Here is an 8,541-nt window from a genome sequence, read left to right as displayed (position 1 = left end):
CGTCTTAAAACTTGTATTATCTCGACTGGCCAACAGGGGGCGACTCCTCCGGTGGCAAAAAAACAAGTTAGATTGTATAGAAGTCTATGAGAAAAGGAAACTACTTCTCACTTTATTTATTCCCTCAGTAAACATTGTAAACATGAGTTTATGGTCTCTATCACTAGTTCTAAGTCCTCTTTAATACAGCATGTTGTTCATTGAGTAAATGATGGTCCCTTTTTCAGTAAAATAGACCATAAAGCGGAGTATGGTTTAGGACTGGCTTCCTGTGATTGACAGGTCGCTGCTGCAAACACAGGTCAGTTAAATTTTGCTCTACTTCTGACGCGAGAAGACAAAAAATAAAATAAACAAAAAACAGCAGCTGTAAAGTATATTAACTGAGAGTGAGTGGAGTAGGAACATGCTTAATGTCGAAGACATTTACATACTTTTTACATCTGTGAGATGATAGTAGTCATGGTTCCCTTGCAGCATACAACAACAGCGTCGAGCACATGCTAAACAAGCTTGTGCTACACATGGATGTAGTTCCTATTACACGCAGTGATGTTGGATGAGAAGCAAGTGGTCAACAATGCTCTGCTGTTTCCAGTGAGCAAAACATATACGATTGTTGCGCAACACACTACAGCTGTTGCACGCAGTGGCAACAAGCCACTTGTGTATCCCCAGCCTTTCTCAGCTCATTCACAGAGAGAGAAAAGATGGTTATATGATCTCTTCCCACCCTTCAGTCTCTCATTGATGCTCCCTCTTTCAGTTTTCTTAAGCATCCTCTTGACTCTCTGTCATCATATTCATGCAGACAGAGGAGCAGACATACAGAGACAGAGGAGCAGACATACAGAGACAGATAAATCATCAGCACATGTAGGCCGGAAGAAGATGAGAGAATGCAAGTTCAAGTTCCCTGAGCATCTCTAGGAAGCAAACGGCTAAATAAAAGCAGATGCATCCAGCTAACACTGTGTTGGTGTGTGTATGTGTGTTGTGTGTGTGTTGTCTGTGTGTGTGTGTGTGTGTGTGTTGGTGGGGGAGTGGAAGGGGTCATAAATCAATCTGTCCTTGTTTATGTGTTTTTTTTAGCACTATTTTAACACTTCAGCATTTCCATATGGAAAGCTCCAACCTGTGTGTGTATGTTTGTGTGTGTGTGTGTGTGTGTGTGTGTGTGTGTGTGTGTGTGTGTGTGTGTGTGTCCTCATGTTGGCAGTGAACATTAATCCCACATGCATGAAGTGGACGTCAGCCGATGGGGATCATTAGTCATCCAAAAGGAAAAGCAGTGTGGGAAAAAATGTAATCTGTCAGAGGGAGAATGACAAGTCGTGACCATCAGAGAGTAATGACAAAGTTGAAGGGGGTATACACTTTCATGACCACCTTTCAATACTGACACAGTGGTGTATGTCTGAAAGTACACAACATGGCAGTGTGCTAATTTACGTGTGTCTATCTGTAAGCAACTACCTGAAACACCACAGACATACAACACATGTTGTGCAGATTTGCCTTTGAGAAAAATGACATAACTGAAACTTAGTTCCCCCACTTCCTGTGTCCTGACTCAAATTTCCAAAACACCTGTATGTTGTGTACAAGTGCAGGAGTTTGGAATTTGGATCCCACTTTCCGTTTGGGCCACATCACAAGTAGCCTAATGTCGTTGTGGTCCCCTTCTTTGCTCTTTGCTCTTTGCGCTTGTCCTCTTCCGTCCTCTTGCTCCGCACCCACGGCCTCTGTGTTAAAAAAAAGTACACAAATTACAGCTGAGACTGATAGGAATGTTATTGGTTTTGCATGTAATTAGTTGCAAGATTGGGTTTTCATATTTATAAACCATGGATTCCCCATTTGTAAATTTATGCTAGGTCCCGGTGTGTCCCACGTTGATGATGCATCACCATCGTAGCTAGCTTGCTCGCTAGCCTAGTAGCAAGCAAGCATATTTCCAAACTACACTCTTAATCATAGTACAAACTATGAAACATACTCAATACTCGTGCCACTGAGGGGCATCACCATCATATTATTGTTCTGTATCACTTTCCCTTTTCTGTTGAGAAGATAACTGAGATGTTTGTTAGCTTTGAGGCCCTGCTGGCCTTTCATTTATAAACACATTGTATAGCATAGATTAAAACACATTTATAAAGCACATGTTAACATCGTCCCTATAACCATTCCTGCATATCTAAATCCTTATATGTATAACTAAACTCATGAATTAAATACATTTAAATAATGTTGTAATCATACATTTGTATAATTTTCTAACACAATAAATTATCTTAGTAATCATATAAATCCCTAATAGTTAATTTACAAAATGGGGAATCCATTATTTATAAAGTATGACCCAATCATGAAATGCATAATAGTCAAAGTTGCTAATTAAGAATGAAACATTTATAACTATGTTTGTGAATACTAATAAATTACTAATGAGTGTTTATGTTGGAGCTTTATAAATTATGAATTAAGTGTTTACTCATGCTTTACTAATGCTAAATAATGTGTAGTTATTTTAAAGTGCTACCAAAAGCTCTTCTTTGGTTATACCATATTTGTAGTGCAATGACAAAATATTTACATATATATTTTCACTCTAGGCCAAAAATGTCAATCTGATAGTTGTTGAGTTAGTTCAGTGCGGCGGAGGTTGCATCCCCTCGGCCAACATAGTAATTTATCTAAGTTTGTTTTAGATTGTTGTTCAGGCAGCTGTTGCTTGCTGGTATCGCCCCACAAATTAAATCTTTGAAAAAAAAGTAGTAAAACATTAAATCGTGATTTTCTTGTCAGCACAATATTTCCACGGTCAATAATGGACTGCTTATCAAGAACATCTCTGTATAAGAGCAGACATGGAAATCACAGTGATTAAATACAACTTTGATGTGTTTTTAATAGCACGGCCGATAAGTCCATTAACAAAATAATAAAGTTGTTGTCAATATACTTTGGGGTTTTCGAATGACTTGTCATCCAAGTTGCTGATCTGCATGTTTTGTGAAAAAGAATGTAGGCTGAGCGTGTGTGTGTGTGTGTGTGTGTGTGTGTGTGTGTGTGTGCGTGTGTGTGTGAGTGTATTTTTGTCAAAATGTATTTAATAAAGATTGATGTGTTAATTTACAGACTGTTTTAAAACATGTTGTAATCTAATGAAACGCAATGCTTCAATCTTCATTTTTCTTTCGAATTTCTTTATTCACTGCAGTAAAAAAACATTTGCTCTTCCACTTGCAGCACACACACAAAAGAAGCTTCACAACTGTATTAACGGATATTGAAATCTTCCTTTTCAACCTTAATATAAGCTTTTACTGTGAAATAAATAGCATTAAATCCATTCCTTGTGCGGCTTGGTCCAATCAACTATGTTTTCCATTGACAGGCTGTGTGTGAACAGCAGGTTTATTCTTCATTGAGCTCACAGAACACACAGCTATCGACTGTCAGAAGATATCTGCCGAATTGTCAAAAAGTGTATTGATGAAGGATCCCATGTTTGATAATGTCTTATACAGTAAGTTATATTTGATAATGTCTTATACTGTAAGTTATATTTGATAATGTCTTATACTGTATGTCTTATTATGGTAACAATGGATTATGATTATTTTGACACCCGTGCTGTTATATGTGGTTTTTAGATTGAGCATTTTACTGATATTAAAACTATCTGAAATGGTATATCGTCATTGTAATGTGTTCATGAGAATATAAACATAAGTAAGCTTAAGAAAATATATTACTGAGCTAAATCAATGTCATCATTGTATTTGCTGATGAACTTCAATCTAGAAGAGAACAGCATGTTTTTCCTCCAAAGAAGCCTGACAGATTAGGAAGTGAGGTTTAAAAGATTAATATGTTGGTATTCTCTATAGGAATAGTATTTTAAATCAACCTTTTTCAAAGTAAGGGTTGCAAACCAGACATGGATCGTGGGAAAGAGTGTATTCTCAAAAGGTTGTCGATAAATGAAATATAAATCAGCCATCGTCAACTGCAGACAATCTCCCTGTTCAATACATTTTCTTGCAACACCCCAACGTCCCACACATTTAGTTTTACTTTGAAGACCTTGTCATGGTAAAGTTGCCTTCAGTTGCATTTTTGTGGTATGGTGAAACATTTCTGTATAATGTTAAAAATGTGCAATACAACCTAATGATCCTGACCGATAACTAAATGTCAGCGCTGCACACACACACACACACACACACACACACACACACACACACACACACACACACACACACACACACACACACACACACACACAGGATCTTTCCATATGGAAACAGGAGAGTAAATGGATCATAATCACACAGTTGCAGTTGCTGTTTACATTCAGAAACTCAGTCGGGTACAGACACAGACAAACGATCTTTGGAAAATAACTTTTTTTTTTTTTTTTACCAAATCTGGCTTTATAATATGTTATTTTCCACCAGTCCAGGAGGACATTTGAAACTGCTGATGACTAGAGATTATCGTTCTCTGTTGCCCTTCAATCAGTTGCCACATCCTTTTCCTGCCCCTTTTTTCATCTTTCGAGCATACGACTTACGGAAGTAGAGTAGTGACAAGCATATTACAGCAGAGAATAATTTAATTCAATTCAATTCAGTTTATTTTGTATAGCCTATATTCACAAATACAAGATTCGCCTCAGAGGGTTTTACAATCTGTACACAAAATATCCCTGTCCCAGGACCTCACATTGGATCAGGAAAAAACTCCCCCAATAAAGATAGTAAAAACCCTTTCACAGGGGAAAAAGGGAAGAAACCTGAGGGAGAGCAACAGAGGAGGATCCCTCTCCCTGGATGGACAGAAGCAATAGATGTCATGGGGACTGGTTCCAGAAAGCCACGGTCCATGGAAACTTGAGGCGAGGAAGCACAGATAATAATAATAATAATAAATTAGTTGTAGTAGTAGTAGTAGTAGTAGTAGTAGTAGTAGTAGTAGTGATAATAATAGATAATATATAATAATAGATAGGAATTGGAAAGAAAAGATGTCATTCAGTTCTCATTTTCAGTTTGTGTGTACTGTTGTTTTATCAACACAATTACAGAATAAATGAATTCTGGAGAGCAAAACCTAAATGTTGTTGGGTTTAACATGTGACGGATTGTACATTTCGCACAAGTCTTGTGTGGTTTCCCTTTGACCTCATTCATTTTTAACAACAAGTACAAGTGCTGACATTTCTGGCTCAGAGTGTGAAACTTAACATGCATTCGACCCGTTATGTCTTACCAGACGCTTTGCAAGCTTAAAAGAAGAAAAAAGGGGTAGTGAATGTCTCTGTGCTTGAGATGATGTGCGATGTGGTTTGAGTTTCAAGTGAAGTGAAGAAGGCTTGTGATCACAGGACGTACCAAAATGATTCATGTTGTTGGTGCTCAGCAACAAGCAGCAGTGTATTTGCAGCCAGATGGAGCTGGCTGTGTGTTTAATGTCAACCACCGCTGAATGTGACTGACAACAAGGCAGTTATTATGTGTTTCCCCCACCTACAGACACCCTACTATTAAGGCTGTTTAACAAATATCATAAAATAAAAAAAAGATTTTAAGAGAGTATAAATAATTTACAAAACCCATCAAACTGAGACAGACATCTGCTTGAAATGGTGCGGTGTCTGTGGAGGTGAGGAAGTGACCCTCTTCAGTCTGAATCTCAGAAAATATTTTTCTGAAAGATTTCCAAAGAATTTGTCACAGGGTAGTTGAAGGCCACTAGGATTATTTTTTAAATGACTATCCGGGAACCACATAACAACCCTGGGATGTCACACACTCTTGGTAAATGCTGTAATAGCCCTCTTTGGCCCTCTTTGCTATATTTGCTTCACGTAAAACTACTAAATCCCGACTCAGAGCCCCGTAGCTCTTGTGTGTGCTGCGTCGAGCCAGGTTGCATCTCTGTGAGGAAAGTAGAGAGAACATGTTGTACACCTTTACAGCCGAGAACAGAAACAACAGACGCAGCAAAGTGGAGACGCTGTCAGTTCACACTTCAGCTTTGACGCAAATGATCAAACCAAGGTTTTAAAGCACTTACTTTCTATCGGCCTTCATCGCGGTGTCTACATAAACCAACATCCAGGTTTATGAAACAATTACAAAGAGATAATTAAACGAGTACACTAGAAAACTCTTATGTTTGTGGTTCCCAATATTCATTGTGACTAAATCAGGCTTTTGATACTGAAGGCCCACTTCTTAAAGGACCAAGCTCCCAAATACATGAGGAAAGGACGTCTGTATGTATTATGCCACTGTCAGCTGTAAGAACCAAAATAAATATTCTGCTTTCCCTCACCCATCATTGCTTTTATGAATCCACATTGAATGTATTCAGGGACATATTTTCACCAGACACACTTCCCTTTGTTGTTTCAAAACCTTTTTATGTCGCTGCCTTACAGGGAAACTTAGATGTTTTTCAGTGAAAGCACTTTAGTCGCTACCTGATGATGTGTCGTAATATTCAAACATTACTGGTCATTGCTTTGTTTGAACTAACATGTTTATTAACATGAACTTTGGAGCACATTTAGATACAACATTTTAAGAAAATACTTCCCAAAAAAATATATTTTTAGAGCAGCTGCCCTAAAGAGTGGTATTCCTGCAATATTTAGGAGTTTTGAACCTGCATGAATTGATTTTTATTTTCACTGCTAGCGGGCAGCAAAACAAGGTAAAAACACAACATTGACATACTACCAACTTATAACATTGTTGTAATGAAGGCAAAAAGTGCTACAAAAAAAAAATGCTTATTTATTAAAAAATAGCTGACTCTTCCTTTTTCTGCATCACAACATTTAAGCGGATCGATATGAAACTATTTGCTTTGCTCAGCGCCATGGGCAACTTGTTGCGGTTCCTGTTGCCCGTTTCATTGACACAATGTAAGACCCGGTTGGAGGCGGTGTGTGCTGCTATTATGCACTCTGGTAGTCAACTTGGCTCCACAGCCAACACAATACAGGAACTGTGCTCCCTATCAGCCCATCAGCTGGCCTTCCTACGTCCTAAATCAACAAGCGGCTGCCCCGCCACTGCTTATCCGGGTTCACCAGGTGGAAACCATAGCAACAGACTTGACAGCGCCCCCCCCCTCCCTTTCCACCTATCACTTCCTGAGGAAGCCGTCACCTCATTGGTTCCTTCCTGAATGATCCGGTTTTCCCATTATTATTACTGCAGACGCATGACAATGATCTTTATCCAAGATAAGCTGCTTCTTTTAATTCTAATTGGAATATATGTTGGAGAGGAAGTATTTTCCTCTCCTTGTGCGCTCATACAGCTACAAGACGGATTGCTTGTTGTTTTTTTCTCTTCCTCGCCTCTTGAGCTCTAACATAAGCAGTGTGGTCCAGAGCACATGTACCGCTGTTGTTTACTCCTACTGTAATATAAACCAACGCAACGCTTCTGAAGCTGTGACAAACTGTGCGAGTGTGTGCGCACATCCTTTTTGCGGGATGTCATCTGGGATCCTATGAACCTCACTGTTTATATTAGACTCCATTAGAGACCATATGTCCACGTCTAGTTGTTATGTATACAAAGGCATACACAGAGAGAGTGGAGTGATCCGATTTAATGAATTTGAGTTTCCTCTCTGTCGCTGATACATTTTTCCCTCTTTTCCAGCTCAATAGCTCTTTATCAATCTAAATTAAAAGTGCATGCAGATTTCGGTCCTCTAATATCCTCCGCAGTGTATTTATTATGTTTCCTCCATCCTACCTCCCTCCAGTCTGTCTGTGAAGTGAGGGGGTGGAGTGAGGTGACAGAGGGCAGATGTTTCCTCCCCAGCTTTGAAGATGCTTGTAAAGATGGAGGGGAGAAATGGTGGAAAGGGTAAAAGCCTGTTTCTGCGTGGAGGTTGGGCGTTTCATGAGGGAGGCCACAATCACAAGCAGCAGATACAGGCTCCGTCCTGGCAGCAGCTTTGGAAATGGTAGCTCTCTTTCCAACTTTCGGCCGCAGCCACAAACCCGAAATGTCAGGCTAACACCTCATTTAGTCGAAGCTGCTTGAAATCGTCTCTGTCAGCGCAGACGTTATTGCGTCACTTTGCAACGCGGTCTGTCTGATAAAAGTGAACTTTGCCTGTTCAAGAGGAGTTTACAGTCCATATTTACTCAGAGAGCTGCAATGAGCAGCCAAGTGTGTGTGTGTTTTTTGTTTTTTTTAAATGTAGGGATTTGGGAAACAATAGCTCGACTGTGAACTGCATCTGTCCCTCCAGTTGTTCAGGGTGTGAAGGCTCAAATTGCTCTTGGCCTGAAGGCAAAGGGTGTGTGCCTTAAAGCTATATGTTGCCACCATGTGGTTAAAGAAATTACTTTATGAAGCAATGCTCAGATTACACACCAGTTGTATAATCTATTCCGATATAAAGGCAGAAATATCATTTACAACAACTTTTATACAAAATGGGAATGTACAAAAATGACTGTAGGGAGGCGGTGCTGCTGGATTTTGTCAGAAA

This window comes from Clinocottus analis, unplaced genomic scaffold (assembly GCF_023055335.1).
Source record: "Clinocottus analis isolate CAN_PGR_092001 unplaced genomic scaffold, fCliAna1.0.p SCAF_27, whole genome shotgun sequence".
In the NCBI taxonomy this organism is placed as follows: Eukaryota; Metazoa; Chordata; class Actinopteri; order Perciformes; family Cottidae; genus Clinocottus; species Clinocottus analis.
The sequence above is the reverse complement of the archived record's forward strand: the minus strand, read 5'-3'. Positions refer to the sequence as shown.